Here is a 20,297-nt window from a genome sequence, read left to right on the forward strand (position 1 = left end):
GGCCTTGTTCTCAAGGTGCATGGTTGTCGGGATGAACGGGTGTCCACGCACCCAGGCCATCAGCGTTGAGCTCGAGCGCCAATGACAATCGCCCCTGGAATCTGTCGGAGGCTTCTCGTGCCTCCCCCTGCACTGGCGCTGGTTACTCGGTTTCATTTTTACATCAGGCAGAAGTCCAGGGGGTGACTCGTGTGGACTGGCCCTCCTGACCGTCCACTGGGACCCAGGAAACCTCACCCCCTGAGGTTGATCAGTAGTAGGCCTGGAGCTCTGGGCAGCATGGGGGCTTGGCCAGGGCAGGAGACCTGGGCTCAGTGGCTATGGCTGAGGGTAAGTCGAGTCAGTACCCTGCTGGGCCAGTTTCCTCCTGGAAAGCAGGGGCTCAGACCACCTGGGGGTCTTCCAGCTCTGCTGAGTTCACAGACACAGAGGACCCTTCCCAGCCCCTGGTCCCAGCAGAGCACCCCATCAAGCAACTCCCTCCAGGAGGGGTGGACGCGGCCCTCCTTTTTGGCTCTCTGATGGCTTTGAGGGCTATGAAGAGGGGGAAGAGGCGCTGCCAGGGCCAGGCCAGGGGAGTGACGGGAATCAGGAGGCCAAGCCTGGAGCAAAGCCACCCCTAGGAGGGCGTTGATACCAGGATTCTCACCTCCCACCATGGACAACTGGGGCAGGATGATTCCTGTGCACTGGTGAGGTGTGGCAGCAGTCCCTGCCCCCCAACTAGATGCCAGAGGTAGCCCCCAGTCTTAACAGTCCAAAGTGGCTCCTGACGCTGCCACTGGGTTAGTCAAAGCAGGAGGGTGTGGAACATGGGGACAGGGCGAGGGGTGGACGGTGGCTCTGGGGCAGGGGAGGTGTGCTGTGGACCTTGGCCATGTTGCTAGTCCTCCCTGTGAAAGGGAGGAGGCAGTCCCACCTCGCAGGGTTGTCAGAGTCCTTCACACAGTGACCCAGGTTGGGCACAGGGTCATCCCCTGTTGTCGCCATGCTTGTGAGCATGGGCTCGAGCGAGGGCTTCTGTCATTTCTCACGCCCAGGCAGCATTCAGGTGCCCCAGGGCTGGGGAAAGAACTTGTGTGCATGCACACACATGCACTCACACACACACACGTACTCACACACAGACGTGCACTCACACACACAAGCGCACTCATACACTCACAACTCACACGCACGTTCACACACAGACACGCACACACGCACTCACACAAATGCACTCACATACACACACATGCACTCACACAGACATGCACCCACACGCACGCACTCACACAGACATGCACCCACACAGACATGCACTCACACACACACGCACTCACACAGACATGCACCCACACAGACATGCACTCTCACACACACACGCACTCACACAGACATGCACCCACACAGACATGCGCTCTCACACACACATGCACTCACACAGACATGCACCCACACAGACATGCGCTCTCACACACACACGCACTCACACAGACATGCACTCACACACACATGCACTCACACAGACATGTACACACACGCACCCACACACACACACACAGACATGCACTTATGCACACACACACACTCACACAAACATGCACTCACACACATGCACTCAGTCATGCACACACGCACCCACACACTCTCACACAGACATGCACTCACACACGCACTCACATACACGCACCCACACACACATGCACTCACAGACATGCACTCACATGCACTCACATGCATACATGCACACATACTCACACAGACATGCACACACAGAGAGACATGCAGTCACATGCATTCACATGCATACATGCGCACACACGCACACTCAAACGCACACAGACATGCACTCACACACACGCATGCACACACACGCACCCACACACACACAGACATGCACTCACACACATGCACACAGACATGCACACACACGCACCCACACACAGACATGCACTCACACACACATGGACTCACACACACACACACGTGCACACACATACACATGCACTCACACAGACATGCACTCACATGCATACATGCACACACGCACACACACACTCACAGACATGCACTCATAGACATGGACTCACACACGTACTCACATGCACACACACATGCATCCCACACGCACTCACACACACACAGACATGCACTCACACATGCACTCACATGCATACATGCACACACACACGCATGCACTCACACAGACATGCACACATGCACTTACACACATACACTCACGCACTCACACAGGCACTCACACATGCACTCACATGCACACACACACACAGACATGCACTCACACACACACAGACACACGCACAGACATGTACTCACACACACGTACTCACACACATACAGACATGCACTCACACACAGACATGCACTCACACACACACAGACACACATGAGTTTGGAAAATGAATTTCTTGGAAACAAGAACAGACCCAGTAGAAACGACAAGGAAGGAAACGCCCTCTGGGGTCTTTGTCCAGAGCCAGGGGACCCCTGGCCCTTGAAACTTTAGGAAACTCGCTTGATTGAAATCCTGATTAACTCGAGAGGGTTTCTTAGTTCTTCCCCATTTTCCATGGAAAGGGAGATCCCAGGACCTGGAGGCCCCAGGTGATGCCACGGAAATGTGAGCCAAGCCTCGAGCCTCTGGGGCCTCTCAGCCCCTGCCCCTTCTTCAATTTGCGTTTTCGCGTCTACTGGCAGGAATGCCGTGTGCTGCGATGCCCAGCACAGAAACCCCATTGCCATGTGCAGTTCCTTTTAGTTTATTCTATACCGTGCGTGCAGAGTCCGAAAACAGCTTCAGGAGGCAGACCAGATTGGGGGAGGGGGCAGGCCCACTCACTGGCCCCACAGGAAGGCCCATGGTTGGGTCACACCTTGCTTTACATAATAAAGGTGTCCCTTAAAGGGTGTGCAACTTGAACTTGTGTAAGTAAAGCATGCCTGACTTGCTCCCAGGGGAGCGTTGTCTGAAGGACTGATTCTGAAAGCGTTCCTTTCTGCGAAGGCCCCCCACCGCCACCCTATTTCTTAGAAGGCCACCAAGTTCATGACCTGGGATCCTCTGAAGTGGGAGAGGGCGATCCGTCCCCAGACGCTGCCCCTAACGCTGTACCCCTGCCCTTGGAGGAGGCCCACACGCCCCTGTCTGGGACAGCCAGGGACGGGCACACACTGGGCCGGGGGGCTCTGCCTGGAGCCATCTCTGCCATGTGGCCTTGGGCAGGTTCCTTGGCTTCTCCAGGCGTTGGTTTCCTTGGCTTGGAATGGAGATGTCGGACAAATGACCCGTAAGAGCCTCTCCCTCTCTAGGGGCCTGGATGGCTCCTAGCGCCCCACCAGCAATGCCACAGAACTCATGGGCCAGTCTGGGGCGGTCCCAAGGCTGGACAAGGGACCCAGGTCTGGGGTCAATGTTAACTCCCACCTACGAGAAAGCGTCCCACAGGAACCTCCTTATGGTGCCTTGGAGGGCCAACCTGAGCCACTCAAACCGAACTTGCCCAGGCAGGTGCCAGGTGCCAGTTGGGACATCCCCCAACCCCCAGACAGAGGCACAGGGGCAAGCGTGTCATGTGTGGGCACCTGGGGGCTGAAGCGGAGGCCAGGGATGGAGATAGTGCAGCCAGTGGAAGCCACATGGGTAGAATTATGGCAGGCGTTTTTTAAGTTGTGCTAAATCCAGTGTTTCCATCTGAGCAGCAAGGCCTGCCAGTCTGGGGTGGGCTGTCCGGGGAGTGTGGAGAGGGTGTTCAGGGAGCAATGCCTCAGGGCCCCCCATCTCCGGGGTGGGTCCCATGAAACAAACACCTAGGAAAAGCGGCGCTAAAAATAGCTGGGGGGAGGGTGCGGGGGTGGCGGAGTCTGTAACCTAAGCCGCCCCAGCCTCCGGGGGGCAGACCCCGCGGCCGCCGGCCGGCGTCCGGCCTTCCCAGCACCCGGCCCAGGGCTGGAGCTGGCTGCAGGGCTGGCCCGCGGCGACCTGGGCAGGGTGGCGGCTGCTCCCTCTCCTCCCACCCCGCCCCGAGGCGCAGCGCGCGGCAGAGCGGCTCGGTGCCCGGCGGGCGGGCGGCCCGGGCGGGCCTGCGGTCGGGATGAGGACGGCGCCTCCGCTGCAGAGCGCTGGGGCGGCGCGGGCCGGGAGCTCGTTGGCGGCGGCCGGCGTGGCGGGCGGAGCGGGCCTCGGAGCGGAGGTGAGTGCGGATGCGCCACCCGGGCGCGCGCGGTGCCTGGGGACCCAGGGCTGGAACGCGGGGCGGGGGTGTCACCGGGCTGCGCGGGGGTCCCCGGCCCGGCTCCCGCTCCTGCGCCCTCGGGGGCCGCTCCCCGGCGGGGCCGGACCCTCCCAGCGCTCGCGGCGCCCGGCCCGGCTCCCCGGACCTCCTCCGCCCGGGCCCGGACGTGCGGGGCTGCGAGCGCTGGGGCCCGGCGGGGGCCGCAGCCTTGCCCGGAGCGGAGCGTTGGCAGCGCGGGGTCCGGCTCCGCGGACAGTTTGGGAAGCGCCCGGGCTAAGTGCTGGCGGGGGCCGCGGAGCGGGGGGCTCGGGGAGCGGGGCCTCCGGGCGGGGCTGCGGGGAGCGGGGCCCGGGCCGCTCCATTCATCGCGGATCGGAGCGGGGGTGCCCCAGCCGCCTCCTCCGGGCCGCCCCCCGGGCGTGCTGGCCCCGCGGCGCTCCGAGCGCGGCACAGGCTTGTGGGTCGGCGGTGTCAGCGCCCCGGACGGGGGTGGGAGCTTTGGAGCCGACCCTGGGGGAGACCACACCGCGCCCCCCGCCCAGCCCCGCGCACCCCCAGAGGCTTTTGCAGAGCCGGGAAGTTGGCTGGACGTCTAGACCCGTGGGGACGCGGCGCCCCGCGTGGCGGCGGCCGGAAGGGAAGGCCAGTGGGGCTCGGGGGACTCCCGCGGCCACCCAGACCTTGTCCCTGCACCCTGGGCCGAGGGCGGAGGGGCCGCGAAGGCTGTGGGGCAGCTCGGCTGCCAAGTCCGCTCCTGCGGCGGAGGCGGTTAACTGCTTCATCCCCAGCCGTGAGCCATACTGGGCAAAGGGAGTGTGCCACGTGTTATTACGTTTAATCCTTACGTCCTGAGATCCGTGTTAACCCACATCTTAGATGAAGAAACTGATGGTCAGAGTGGGCTGATGCTGGGAAGTGAGCACAGCACGCGGTAGTGTCGTTGACAGCCCCTGCCCATTCTGCCAAGAGCAAGTCTAGCTCCCTTCTGCCGGTCGGTGGACAAAGGTGTCTTGAGGCTCTCTCAGTGCCCAGCATGTCCTAGGTGCCCCCAGCACAGCCTAGAGCCCTGCATTCCTGAAAATAAACGAGATAAACAGGTAAATGCCTGGACAGCGTCGGGCGTGAGGGCTGAGCAGGGAGCTCAGAAGCGGGGCGGAGCTGCAGTTTTAGGAAGGGCAGCCAGGCACCCTCGGAGGAGGTGGCCTGGGAGAGACGTGCCTTCCATGCCATGTGCCTGGCAGGTCCCAGACCACAGGACAGAGCTAACCAGGAGCTGGTCATTCTGCCCTGCAAATAGCAAAGAGGGAGAAGGCCTGGCAAAGAGGAAGGCCGGGGCCTTCTGGAAGGGAACCCAGGGGCTCTGCAGAGTCTCAGCTTGGGAAGCGTAGGTGAAGGGTGTGTGGCTGTAATGCCCCGAGGCTGGCAGCCCTGGGCAGGCTGGCAGCCCTGGGCAGTGTGCAAACCAGGAAGTCCCAGGATTTCAGGGTCAAGGGAAATTTTGGGGTCACGAACTTCAACACCCTCATCAGTGCTTCGGTCTCCACCAGACCGTGCCTCCAGGTTACTGACTCTGCTTGAATACCTCCGGTGACAGGGAACTCACTCCCCATCACAGCAGCTTGTTCCAGCCATTCCAGCAGTCCTACCAGCTGGAATGCACTTAAGCTGGAACATGATGAGAAGCTCTGCTTCATGTTGCACCAACAGCCTCCCACCTGTTCTTTCTGCTGATTCTGGTCCATCATCCTGGGGCAGCAGGCAGCACATCAGCTCAGCTCGTCCACATGGCTGCCTTTGGAGAATTGTAATAGAGATGATCTCCCCCTGTATGCCTAATCTCTTCAGGTCATTTCTGACTTGACATTCCAGGTCAGGCCCCATCCTGCCACCTTCCCCTGGGAGAAATTCAGTGGGTTTCTGCCCTTTCCTCATGTTTGTTGAACAGAAGTAAACCTGAACATCAGGGTGACCTGGAAGCAGAGATGCCCTCCCCTTTCTCCTGGAGTCTTGCCACCACCTATGGTGCCCTAGATATCAGGCCATGGTAGATTCATCTGGAGCCCAGATGCTTTCAAGACAAGCCCTCCACCCTCCCTTCTGGTTCTGACTCCTACTAAGAATTTGGTTACCAGCCGGGGGTGGTGGCTCACACCTGTAATCCCTACACTTTGGGAGGCTGAGACGGGTGGATCACTTGAGCCCAGGAGTTTGAAGCCAGTCTGGGCAACATAGCAAGACCCCATCTCTACTAAAAAACAAATTAAAGTAAGTTAGGCAGGCATGGTGGTGTGCACCTGTACTCTCAGCTACTAGGGAGGCTGAGGAGAAAGGATTGCTTAAACTCAGGAATTCAAGGCTGCAGTGAACGATGATCGTGCCACCGCATTCCAGCCTGAGTGATAGAGTGAGCCTCTGTCTCAAAAAAAAAAAAAATTCTGTTACCTTGCCTGCCTCCTTGTCCAAACATGGGGCTGACGACATGGGGAATGGCTGTGTAGTGGTTGAGAGTCCAGGCTCTGGAAACAGCTATTAGCCAGGCATGGTGGTGTGCACCTGTACTCTCAGCTACTAGAGAGGCTGAGGAGAAAGGATTGCTTAAACTCAGGAGTTCAAGGCTGCAGTGAACGATGATCGTGCCGCCGCATTCCAGCCTGGGTGATACAGTGAGCCTCTGTCTCAAAAAAAAAAAAAATTCTGTTACCTTGCCTGCCTCCTTGTCCAAACATGGGGCTGACGACGTGGGGAATGGCTGTGTAGTGGTTAAGAGTCCAGGCTCTGGAAACAGCTACTAGGGGCTGTGTGGCCTTGACTGAGTGACCAAACCCCTCTAGGACTTGATTTCTCATCAGAAAAATGGGGAGCCCTCACAAAGGTTCGTGGGACGGGCTGGTGTGTGGAGCATCCTGGCATAGGCCTGGCACACCACAAGTGCTTGGTAGGTGCCAGCTGCTGTGGTCACATCCCATGGGTTTCAGGAGACTCCATGGGACCTGTGGAGAAGGTTCTGAGGACAAGAAAGACCTGAGTGGTGCAATGTGCCAACTAAAAGTCCAGATGGAGGCTGCCATAAGGAGCAGTGATGCTGGCAAGACACATGCAGCCCAGTCCTGTGGACGCTGCCTTCCCCATCTTCCCAGCGCCTTCTCCATCTTCCCTCCTGGCCGGCCAGCCCACCATTGCTTTGGTTCATTCTCGACTTGCAGGGCAGGGAGTAGACCTGAGAGAGTGTGACCAGCCCATCCTCCTGCTCACTGTGGACAGTGGCCACACTCGGTGTCCTGCATTCCAGGCCACAGTCCAGGCCTGTTCTCCTCCCTGACAAGGGTCTTCATGGGTCCATCTCAGGATGCACGTTCTCTCTTCCCACCTCCTGCCTGGGACCCCACCGTCCTGCCCCATCTCCACTGGCAACTGTCTGCCTTACTCCCCCAGACGTCACCCCACCCTCGTGGAAACACCCCTCCTCTCCCTGCTGCCCTCACCCATCCTGCATCCCACCTCCCATTGTTGGTGTCCCGTCTACCCTGCAAGGCCGTCCGCCTTGATGAAGGTGCCCTGTTCAGGCTGGATCCCTTCTCCCCAGGCTCAGCAGGAGCTGGCTGGTGACTCAGAGGGTCCTGTCACATCCAGGGCCCTCCAGTGATTCCTTTCCAGACACAGCTCCATCCACCCACCTAGAGAGACCAGCCGCTCCCAGGTCGAGCCTGTCTCCAAGTGGCTTTAAGCTCCCGGGCCTCTCAACTGACCCCCATGAGCCAGCCTCGTTCTCTGATGGAGCTGACCTGCTACGTGCTGGGGGCTGGACGGAGCATGGTGGAAGGCAGGGGGTGGTCCCGTAAGGATGGGGCTTTGTGAGGTGGCCTTGGAGTTGCTCAGGGCCTGTTTCTTTGGCCACTTCCTCCCCATGCTCATCATTTGCTGATGGTCATGGTGGGGGTGGCAGATGCTGTCCTTGGGGACTGGCTGCAATCTTATACTTCGGAGCTAAGGACTTCCGTTTCCCTGGGTAGAAAGAAAGATGGGCCAGTACAGTTGGGCAGGTTGTGCACTGCACATGGGCATCCAGTCCATACTCTGCTTGTCAGGCCTCCCCACCCTCCAAGACTGTGTCCACCCAGAGGAGCGCCTTGTGCTAGACCCCCAGAGCCCCCGCGGCAGCCCTGGGTTAGGTGTGGACCGCTGTCCGTACCCCTGAGGACCTTCCATCCTGCGTGCCTGCAGAAGCTGCCCCCAGTGGTCAGAGGGTCGCGGTCTTGGCCCTCATCAGGTGCTATCAGCCGTCCAGCCCTCTCATTCCTGTGAGTCCACGTCACTCCCAGTTCTGCCCCCTTGGTCTGGGTTCACCAGGCCAGCTTTGGGGCGGGGTGGGAGCGGCGGGCAGGACCCACCCCCGGGTGCCGGGGGACTCAGGCCGCAGTCAGCACGGCCTCCAGATGTTCTTCAAAGCGCGCCCCACCCCCTCGGCTGCTTGCGGTTGCTGGTCCTGAGTTCAGAGGACCAGAAAGTGAGACCAGCGATGACACCGGGGGCAGCTTGGGGACTGTAACCCGGCGTCAAACTGTAGGCTTCCTGCTCGTTACTCACCCCAGCCCTGCCGGGAGTGAAGTGAGAATCACCCTGTTGTTGAAAGGGAGCTGGCCTTGGGGAGGAGAATTCCAAATATAAGCTGCTTTTGACCCAGCGAGGAGAGTCCGAAGGCCAGGCTGAGGAGGCCCAGCGTGTCTGGGGAATGCTGGGTGCTCACCTGGCCCACCCTGGTATGGTGGACCTGGGGCTCCCGCCACCCCGTCCCCCCAACACCCAGCTCTTGAAGCAAGAGGAGCTCTGCCCCCTGCTGTGGAGGAACTGCGAGCAAAGGCCTGTCTTCTCCGCCGCCCTTGCTCCTCCAATCAGGGTGGGTGGCCCCTCAAGTGGAAAGAACATGGGCTTGGGGGCCTCAGAGCTCTGGGGCCAAGCTTCACTCAGCCCTCCCAGTCACACCGCCAGGACAGGGCAGCCACGGCTCCCAGCCTCAGTTTGTATTACCAAGTGGGGTGCATGGTACCTGGAGTCTCTTTACAACCCCAAAGAGGCTGCAGAGGGGCTCCCCAGAGAGGAGAGCAGCCGAGCAGGCGCAAGGGTATGGATAGTGGATAGGCAGGTGAGTGGAGGGATGAGTGGGCAGTGAGTGTGAACTCAGCGGCCCCGGCCGAGGGAGCTGTGCCCAGGGCTGCTCCTAACACTCCCCATCCTCAGCCCCTCCTGGTCAGCGGGCCAGAGCCAGAGGCAGGATGGGGGACATTCCGTCCCTGGCCGCCTGCTGACGGCGCCTGCCCTGTCTCTGGGCTGTTCGCAGGGCCAGCATCCCAGCCAGCGGCCAAACAGAGTCCGTATTCATGAGCAGCCATTGAGACTTCCCTACCGGCCGGGCACGGCAGCTGCCTGCAGAATGTGACCATTGGGAGCGTCCCTGAGCGGGGTTTTCCGCATTCCTCCGGGGCTGCCGGGCCAAGGTGGCTGTGTGTAAACAGAGCCTGCGTCGCCAGGCCTGGATGTGGCCAGCCGGGCACTGCCCACTGGGAGGCTACAGAATGGAGCTTCTCTGCATTCCGGGCAGGGGCAGGAATGTGACTTGCTAAGATCCCAGCCAGAGGGGGCGTGGGAGCCAGGACACCCGGGTCTCCATACTGGAGGAAGCCGCCCCATCTGTAGAAGCCGGGGAGCCGGGTGCCAGGGCCGTCCTCTGTGCCTTACACCAACCCTTCGCTGTAGACACCTTTTATATAGAGAGCGGTAAAGCGCTCGAGTCACATAACCAACCGGTCTTCTACGGTGCATGCTTCAGTGGTTTTCAGGATACTCACAAGGTTGTACAAACATCACCACCATCTAGTTCTAGAACGTTTTTATCACCCCCAAAAAAACCCTGTGCCCATGAAAAAGTCACTCCCTGTTCCCCTCCCCCAGCCCTCGGCAGCTGCTCCTTCCTACCTGTGAATTTACGCGTTCTGGACGCTTCTAGTACATGGTTCCTACACCCTGCTCTTTTGTGACTGGCTCTGTCACTCAGCGTCACATCTTTAGGGTCCATCCTTGCCATGGCGGGAGTCGGCGCTTCCTTCCTCTTTGCGGCTGAGCGCTGTTCTGCCACGTGGATGGAGCTAGTTTTGTGCACGCGCCCCTCCTCCGTTGGACACCTGGCTTGTCTCCACTGCCTGGCTGTTGTGAATCGAGGTGCCGTGAGCATTTGTGTACCGCTTCTGTGTGGGCACCCGTTTTCATCTCTCCTGGGCGGGTTCCTGGGGGTGCAAGTGGTTCGTCCCGTGGCCACCTTGGCCTTCAAGGAGCTGCGCCACTGTTTCCCACCATTCGGCTCCCACCACTGTGTTCTGTTCCCACCACTGTGTTCTGTTCCGTTCAGCACCGTTCCGTTCCCACCAGCGTGTCAGTGGTGGGAACCTCTTACCCGGTCTCTGTGCATGAAGCAACCAGGCCCGGGGAGGGTGAAGCGCTGGCTCAGGACCACACGACTGGGAATGGGGCCGGGATTCAAACTCTGCCCTGAGTAGGGAAATCAAGGCGAGGGAGTGAGTGGCTGTCGGGACCCCAAGGCCATGTCTTTGAATGACAGTGCAGTCCCCCAGGAGGCTCCCCTACTGTGCCTCCTTGGTCCCCTGAGGACAGCACAGCCCTCACCTCCTGAGCACTTACCTGTCCACTCTCCACTTTCCACACGCAGGGCCAGGTGCTTCCTCACAGTGAGCCTGCTGAAGCCCTGAGCGAGGCCGGGTCGGCCTGGGGAGGGCCCCGCTGCACTGCCAGAGATGACGCTGTTTGTCCTTGCACAGGCTCCTCCCAAGGGAACCACAGCCTTTTTCCAGGGTGGCTATGTGTCAAGGAAAAAGAAATAATCAGACTCTTGGGGGCCACTAGACACTGGCTCTGAACTGACACTGGTTCTGGGAAACCCAGGACATCCCTGTGCTCTCCCGGCAGAGGGGCTCACGGAGGTCAGGTGGTCACGGGGTTCAGCTCAGGCCTGTCTCACAGTGGGCCCAGCAGGTCCTGGGATCTGTCCTGTGGCACCTTCCCCAGTTCTGGATACACATGGGAGTAGGGGCACCCACCAACTGGCTGGGGCCCCATGGCTTCAACCCCACAGAGGTCAGGGCACCTGTCCAGAGCCCACCCAGCGGGGAGCAGTCAGAGGAGCTGGGGGAGGAGGCCGGACTGCGTAACCCCACGTGGGGTCCATGAGTACTGTGTGTCTTCTCCAACCAAACAGGAGGCGGCTGCTCTGCCTGGGAACCCCACTGCTCCTCCTGACCCACGTCTCACTTGGATACAACCTCGAGGGCCCTCAGTTTCCCCTTCCTAGGCAAGCTGACTTTTCCTGTGCTGTCAGCTACTCAGCTGGAGGAAACAGGAAGCAGGTACGGCCACAGTTCTAACATTCAGACGCCGCCGGGCACTGCCCCCAAGCAGCCCCTGCAGAAAGCAGAAGCCGGCAGATAGACTAAGGAGACAGGCCAGTGTGTGAGGATCCCACAGAGGCTCCCTGGGGGAAGGCATCTCTGATCTGGGTGGGTTTTCAAGGGTGACTGGGAGTTCTCTAAGCACGCCAGATGGGAGAGGGTATCCCCAGCAAAGGAAGCAGCGTAGGCAAAGGCACAGAGACACATTCCTCTTGGCAGAACTGAAACCTCTGGCAACTCATGGTCAGCAGTTCCGAAAGACCCGACCCAGGCAGCCGCCGCACCACAGGCCCAGGTGAATGGCCTGCGTCGTCCTCTCCAAACCAGGCTGCTGTCCTGGCAGTGGTACCACCTCCGGCTGCCGGCTGCCCACGTCATGCAGTCGCAGTTGGGAGGTGTGCTGTAGAATCCCACTGTGCCAGCTGCTGCCCGTGAGACTGTGGGGAAGTCCCCCACAGCCTCAGTTTCCCCACCTGTACAGTGGAGTGATAAGGTGTGGAGAGCACCCCAGTGGTGCTGAGGCGGCACAGGGTACCATGTGCAGGGTCTGGATGCCAGCCTCCAGTGGAGCGTGGAAAGAGCTGGGCAGCACACAGGGCTGGGATTCGAAGCTGCCACCTCTCGCTTGGCAGGAGGGGCAGAGCCAGGACAGTTGCTCCATGTGACTGCACTTAACTGGCTGCATTCCCCAGGTCCCAGCATCCAGAGGATCAAGTCTGACCCTGGGCAAAGCCCTGGGGAACGGCAAATTCAGGGCCATCATTTTGGATGGACTGTAAGGGTTCGCTGTCTCTGCCACCCAAGGCAAGGGGCATCCCTCTCTAGCTTTGGGGTCCTCTTCATCAGGTGAAGGGCTGAGTGGTCCCCAGCGGCATGGGCCCAGTGCCTTGGGATCGGGAGCCTCTGACCTGTGCAGGTGGGAAGGCTCCTGGGACAGGTAGGGTTGGGGGACAGGAGGCAGCAGGGAGCAGTGCGGTCTGTGGCCCACCGCGAGCACCTGACACATCTTCAGAAGATGCAAGGAGACAGGGTCATGGCAGCCACATCTCATCGGCTTTCAAGAGAAGCCTAACTGAACTTTTCTGTAACATCTCTTGGCTGGAAATTTTTACGAGCATTTTGAACCCTGTGCAGACTGGGTTTGCAGCCTGTGGGTCAGAATTCACCAATAGAAATAGCTAGAAAGATATAGTATAATATGATATACAACATAATGTAATAAAGTATATATAATATAATCTAAAGATATGATGTATGACAACCTGTCATATAATACAGAACATGATACAGTATCATATTATGATACAGATACATTATATAACATGATACAATATCTTATGCAGGCTACAAACTCCAGCTATACAAGTGATTTTATAGCCACATTAAAAAATACGTAAAGAAACAGGTGAAATTAATTGTACTGTATCTACAACATATCCTCATTCCACCATGTGATTGATACAAAGATCAGTGAGTTCACGTTCTCCTTGCTGCGCTCTCAGAAATCACCTGCGTTCTGCACTTGCATCGCGTCTTGATTCTGGCCAGCCATGTGCAAACACTCCGTGGCCACGTGTGCCCACAGCTGCTGCATGAGCAGCTCAGCCCTGCACCCAAGGTCTCTGAGTGCCCTTGTACCTTGCAATCCTGATGCCAGACGCCTAGAATAGGTGCCTCCTCCCCGGCCCAGCCTTCTCACACCTGACAGCCTTCTCTGTTTTCTCCGGGAAGCCGCACTCGACTTTTGTGTCCATCATGGACCTCTTTCTTCTCAGAGAGTTAGTTTCTTAAAATAGGGTCGGTGGGCCTGGATCAGACCCCCTCGGGGGCTGGTTAAACCACACATTCCCAGCTAAGTTGAAATCACTGGGGCAGGGCCTGGGGTCTGCATCTTAGGCTGCTCTGGTGATTTTTACCTATGTTGAGCTTTGAGATCCTTGTAAAGCCTCATCTCTCTGTCCCTAGATGCTGTTTCAGGCACCTGATGGCAGCTGCTGTCCCCAGACACCCCACTTCCTTGCTCACCACCAGACCGTTTTGCTCTTGCTATTCATCCCCACCTGGAATTCTTGGAAGACTCCTATTCATCCTTCAAAATCCATCTCCAACATTGCCCTGCCTTTCCTCCCAGAAGGCCTCCCTTCTCCGGCAGGTTTCCTCCGCAACCTCCCTTGCTCCTTGTAGATGTGTGGTTTGCATGCTGGTCCTGAGCCCCTTCCCAGGCAGGTTCCCTCCCCAACCTCCCTTGCTCCTTGTAGATCTGCAGTTTGCGTGCTGGTCCTGAGTCCCTTCCCAGGCAGGTTCCCTCCGAAACCTCCCTTGCTCCTTATAGATATGTGGTTTGCGTGCTGGTCCTGGGTCCCAAGTCCCTGAAGCACTGACACCTGCTGAGGGTCATGACTGTCACCAGCTGAGTCCCGGAGTCCGCCAGGTCCTGGCCCAGACGGGCCTCAGAGTGTGGATGTGGGATAAATCCAGGCGTGTGTGGGTGGGTTGGTCTCTGCAATCTCAGTAAACATCTGGCTGCAGGGCCTGGCAGGAAGCTGACCTCGTGGGTACCACGCGGCTGGCAGCTGTGGTTGGTCTATAAATACATTCTAAACGCGGACCAGCCCGTGTGCATTCCTGCCTCGCCCGCCCTGGAGTGCCCTCCCAGCGGAAGAAAGGCCGCCAGCGGCCCTCCGCTCCCGGCCAAGCGGTCACTCCCGGTGAGTGGGAGCAAGCCCACAGCAGGGTCAGCCCAGGGCCCGCGGCATCCGATTGTTAGCTGAGTGCTCAGGGCCGGCCTAGAGCTGGGAGCTGCATTTAGCTCTGGGAAAGGCTGTCCACACCAGCAGCCTGCTTTGCTTGGATGTCTGGGCTGTGTTTATGCCGCACCGGTGCCTGGGGAATAATTAGAGTCTCCAGAGGGCACCCGCGGGGGCCTCCCGTAGTCGGGAGGTGCCTGGGACCCAAAGCCCTGCTGTGCCCTGTGGCCCAGGAGCCCATGGAGGAAAGAGCGGGAGTGGTAGTGGGCTCGCCCCAGTGCTGAGCTGCCTGGGCAGGAGGAGGGGCTCAGGTGGGGGTCAGCCCTGGAGCTGTGGGCTTTGTCAAGGTATTTTACACCCTCAGCCCCAGTTTCCCCACCTGTTCCCTGGTGTCACAAGTCCTGCCTCCAGGACACAGGTGACAACCAGCAAGGCTGGCAATTGGTCTGAAAGCCAGAGGCCAGGGCCGGTGTGTGGCGACCGTCGCAGTTCCAACCGCAAGTAGGGTGGACACTGCCCCACCAGTCTCCGGCCAGCAGCTTGGAGGGCATGTGTCCAGGAGAGGTCACTGGGGACCCCCAAAGGGCGAGCCATGCTGGGGCCTCAGGAAGGAGCGACTCATGCTACACCTGCGCTGTCTGAGAGGGGCGGGGTTTGACACGTCTACACCTGCACGGTCCGAGAGGGGCGGGGTTTGACACGTCTACACCTGCGCAGTCCGAGAGGGGCGGGGTTTGACACGTCTACACCTGCGCTGTCCGAGAGGGGCGGGGTTTGACACGTCTACACCTGCGCTGTCCGAGAGGGGCGGGGTTTGACACGTCTACACCTGCACGGTCCGAGAGGGGCGCGGTTTGAGCCACACTCAAGTTTCAGGTGGTCAGTGGCTTCAGATGAGAAAAGAGGTGAAATGAACTGTAATGATACATTTCATTTAGCCCAGCATAACCACAATAGTTTCATGTTAACATGTGGTCTGGATTTTTAAAAATTATCCGTGAAGCATTCTGTGTTCTCTTGGACTCAGTCTTTGAAGGTGCCTCCTGGTCGCATCGTGAGCACAGGAGGTGCACATGGCCAGGCGCCCTGAAGGACAGGCCTGTGGGGTGTGAGGTGCAGCTGACACTCCTGGCCCCTCCCCAGGTCAGGCCTGGCATCTCCGCTGCCACCTGGTGAGCTTGTCAAATGCTGGGGGTACCTTGTCATTTTTTTGGCCCTGGAGGCCAGGAGACATCCAGGTGTTCAGAGAGTGAAACATGCAGCGCCTGAGGGAACAGGGGGCTCAGGGCCTCTCAGAGTGTGACAACAGCATGTGGAGTCCCCTGGACACATCAGAGCCCTGTCACCATGGCTTTCATGTGGTCCTTGTGGTCCCCACAGATACCTGGGCCCACCACTGGGTGGGCACCCAATCCTCTTTCCCAACCTGTACTCACCCCCATCCCTCCCTGCTCTCCGGGACAACTTTGCTGTGTCTTGGCCCCAACAACAGCTTTGCCCGCATCAGCCTCTCCACTCTGGGATCTGGGCTTTGCTGTCATGTCTTGGCCCGTACAGTCTTAGGTTGGCTCAGGTGCCCCCCCCGCCACAAGCAGTGAATCAGCCCCAGGGACCTTTCTACTTTGAGGTGAACTCTGTAGGCAGAACTTCAGAAAGTTGAAGCCAGGAGGAACTTTCTCTTATAGCCATTGACAGCCAGCCAGGGAGCTCTGTAGGTTGGTGGGTATGTGGATGGATAGGTGGATGGGTGGGTGGGTGGATGGATGGGTGGATGGATGGGTTGGGTGGGTGGGTGGGTGGGTGGATGGATGGATGGATGGATGGATGGATGGATGGATGGATGGATAGGTGGATGGATGGGTGGGTGGATGGATGGATGGATGGATAGGTGGATGGATGGACGGATGGGTGGATGGATGCGTTGGATGGGTGGATGGATGGATGGGTGGATGGATGGATGGATGGATGGATGGGTGGATGGATGGATGGATGGGTGGATGGATGGGTTGGATGGGTGGATGGATGGATGGATGGATGGATGGATGGATGGATGGATAGATGGATAGATAGGTGGATGGATGGGTGGGTGGGTGGGTGGATGGGTGGATGGATGGATGGATGGTTGGATAGGTGGATGGATGGGTGGGTGGATGGATGGATGGATGGATGGATAGATGGATGGATGGATGGATGGGTGGATAGGTGGGTGGATGGATTGATGGGTTGAATAGGTGGATGGGTGGATGGATGGATAGATGGATAAATGGATGGGTGGGTGGATGGATGGATAGATGGATGGATGGATGGATGGATGGATGGATGGATGGATGGATGGATAGAAGGATAGGTGGATGGGTGGGTGGATGGATGGATAGATGGATGGATGGATGGATGGATGGATGGATGGATGGATAGATAGGTGGATGAGTGGATGGATGGGTGGATGGGTGGGTGGATGGATTGATGGGTTGGATAGGTGGATGGGTGGATAGATGGATAGATGGATAGGTGGATGGGTGGGTGGATGGATGGATGGATGGATGGATAAGTGGATGAGTGGATGGATGGATGGATGGATGGATGGATGGATGGATGGATGGATAGGTGAATGGGTGGATGGATGGATGGGTGGATGGGTGGGTGGATGGACTGATGGGTTGGATAGGTGGATGGGTGGATGGGTGGATGGATGGATGGGTGGACGGATGGATAGGTGAATGGGTGGATGGATGGATGGGTGGATGAATGGGTGGATGGATGGATGGGTGGACGGATGGATGGATGGATGGATGGATGGATGGATGGATGGATGGTTGGATGGTTGGGTGGGTGGATGGCTGGATGGCTGGATGGGTAGGTAGGTAGAAAGATACACACATATATACAGATATTATTGTGTGTATACCTAGGTAACATATGTTACACATATTGTATAAATATATAATTGCATATATGTACAAATGTAAATTATATAACTGGTATGTTATTGAGTTTGGGTGTGCTACTCTTGGGTATGACATACCAGGCACCTTGCTCTGACCTGCCCAGGTTCGTTGGTGTCGGGGATCCTCATGGAAACCCTCTGGGTAGATAACGTTATAATGTTATAATTCCCACCTGAGGCTCACAAGCTAAATGCCTCACTCAGAGCTGTATGACCAGCAAGGAGAAGGGATCAAAACCTGGAGGCAGAAGCTCTAGAGTCTGATCTTCACTCTATGCTGAGCCATTCCAATGCCAGTAAGAGCTGCCACCATGCGGGGTGCACATGGCACAGGATGTTGACACGCATCAGGCAGGCCACACATCTGGCCTGGATGGATCAAAAGCCCATGCTGTGTTCAGACAGGCCCCATGCCCGTCCTCTGCACTTGTCCCAAGGGTCCTGACCCTGGGCCACCCAAGTGAACTCTGGAGTTATCCCCACTGCAGGTGACAGCCTCCAGCCATGTGCCCACAGGCAGCAGAGTTTAGGTCTGAGGGTAGACCCAGGACCATCTGTCACGTATCCACTCCACGTCCCTTCTCCCTGTTATCCTACCCTCAGTGTGACAGTCAAGCTGTGTTTTTCAGGTGCTTGTACTTCGGGTCTGTCAAGTGTGAGTGACAGAAACACAACTCATAGAACACAACAGAGAATTTCTTGGCTTGTGAGACTGAAAGGTCCATGGAATGATGGACTTCAGGCAAAGCTAAATCCAGGTTCTCAGACAGTGCCGGTGGGTGTCCACCTCTCTTCATCTCCTGGCTCTGCTTTTCTGCACATCAGTTCCAAACTCAAGAGACCCTCCTGCAGGGAGGCCAGGCAGAGACTCCCCTGAATGGAGGCCAGGTGGTGACCCTCCTACATGAAGATCAAGTAGAGACCCTCCTAAAGAGAGGCCAAGCAGAGACTCTCCTGAAAGGAGGCCAGGCGGAGACCCTCCTACAGGGAGGCCAAGAAGAGACCCCCCTGCAGAGAGGCCAAGCGGAGACCCTCCTGAAGGGAGGCTAAGTGGTCCCCAGGGCTCAGGCCTCCATCTGACCTGCACAGCAAAAGTACCTCCTCCTATGAGTTCCAGCGAAGGACCCAGGGAAGCCTCTCATTGGCGGACCCGGTGCCCACCCTCAAGCGATCACCATGGCCCTGGGATGAACGTGGTGCCCTGGCTTGTGAGACTGGGCGATGCACCCACCCTGGGACCTGGGACAGGGTCAGCCCCACTCGGGGCTTGTGGCCTGGGAGTGCCTTTCCTTCATCATCTCCCTCCCTCTGCCACGCAGGTCTGCCTGCCCCCGTCCCAGCTAAGAAGACTGCTGGGGAAGGTCGGCTAAAGGAGATCGATGGAGCTGGCAAATTTCAGGATTCTCAGGGGGTTAAAGGACAAGGTCGTGTATCTCAATGTTAGCAGTCTTTGCCCCACCATATAAATCCAAATCTGAATATTTATAGAGGCATATATGTATGTGGTGTGTGTGTATATGTGCAATGGATGGATGGATGGATATAAATAAGAGAGAGAGAGAGAGAGAGAGAGAGAGAGATAGATAGATAGATAGATAGATAGATAGATAGATAGATAGAGAATGATAGAGACACATAGATATATATATAGATATATACGCGAGGAGAGAGAGAGAGAGAGATTCTCCTCTGTAAGATCTCTTCTTCTGGTCATTTGAACGACGGTGTCAGTGTCAAAGAATGTTGGATATCCCCGCCCTGGACAGCCTCTGACTCCCTGCATCCCAGACACTTTGGAGACTGTGCCTGGGAGTGAGAGTCAAGGTCAAAAGAGGAACTCAGTTTTTGCTTCATGGCCTGTCATCAAGCCCCTCATGTCAGGGGCCTGGCTGTCAGGTCCAGGGTCAGAGGTTCTGCCCTGCCCAGAGCCGGGCACAGGAGGTGGTGCAGCTCCTCCTCAGCCTGGCAGGGCCAGGCCTCCATTAACCTCTGGACAGGGCCAGGTCAGAGAAAGCGAAACAAAGCCCCAGAAAGTGCTGGAGGAGGTGATCTCTCAACAGCCTCCGATCCCTGCCCCCTGCTGTGGTGTCAGACGTCCTGGCTGCGATGTGCAGCTCTTTAGAGTGACGGGTGGGGCTGTGCTCCCTCCACCACCCTCCTCACTACTGGTCCTGTGTTCAGGTCACACACGCAAGACACCACGAGCCACAGACTAAGGAAAACACATGAGCCACGGACAAAGGGAACACGTGAACCACGGATGGAGGGCCACATGAGCTGCAGATGAAGGGACACATGAGACACAGATGAAGGGACACGTGAGACACAGATGAAGGGACATGTGAGACATGGATGAAGGGACATGTGAGACACGGATGAAGGGACATGTGAGACACAGATGAAGGGACATGTGAAACATGGATGAAGGGGAACCCATGAGCCACGGATGAAGGGACATGTGAGACATGGATGAAGGGACATGTGAGACACGGATGAAGGGACACGTGAGACACGGATGAAGGGACATGTGAGACACAGATGAAGGGACATGTGAAACATGGATGAAGGGGAACCCATGAGCCACGGATGAAGGGACATGTGAGACATGGATGAAGGGACACGTGAGACACGGATGAAGGGACATGTGAGACACAGATGAAGGGACATGTGAAACATGGATGAAGGGGAACCCATGAGCCACGGATGAAGGGGCATGTGAGACATGGATGAAGGGACATGTGAGACACGGATGAAGGGACATGTGAGACATGGATGAAGGGGGAACCCATGAGCCACGGATGAAGGGAACATGTGAGCCACGGATGAAGGAACATGTGAACCAAGGATGAAGGGACATGTGAGCCACAGATGAAGGGACACCTGAGCCACGGATGAAGGGACATGTGAGACATGGATG

General features: G+C 57.7%; 1 protein-coding gene across 3 annotated transcripts in view; it reads left to right on the top strand.

Moving 5' to 3' along the window:
- Positions 1-20,297, top strand: part of ZNF469 (zinc finger protein 469) — a 337,361-nt gene that overhangs the window by 275,414 nt on the left and 41,650 nt on the right. Inside the window, exon 1 of one of the 3 annotated variants that reach the window (XM_015126783.3) lies at positions 4,040-4,193. The exons of the other annotated variants lie outside the window; for them this stretch is intronic. The gene's annotated coding sequence lies outside the window, so the exon portion shown is untranslated. Of the gene's footprint in view, positions 1-4,039; positions 4,194-20,297 lie in introns of those variants that run through there. 3 annotated transcript variants of the gene reach the window in all.

The sequence above is a fragment of the Macaca mulatta genome, chromosome 20 (assembly GCF_049350105.2).
Source record: "Macaca mulatta isolate MMU2019108-1 chromosome 20, T2T-MMU8v2.0, whole genome shotgun sequence".
In the NCBI taxonomy this organism is placed as follows: Eukaryota; Metazoa; Chordata; class Mammalia; order Primates; family Cercopithecidae; genus Macaca; species Macaca mulatta.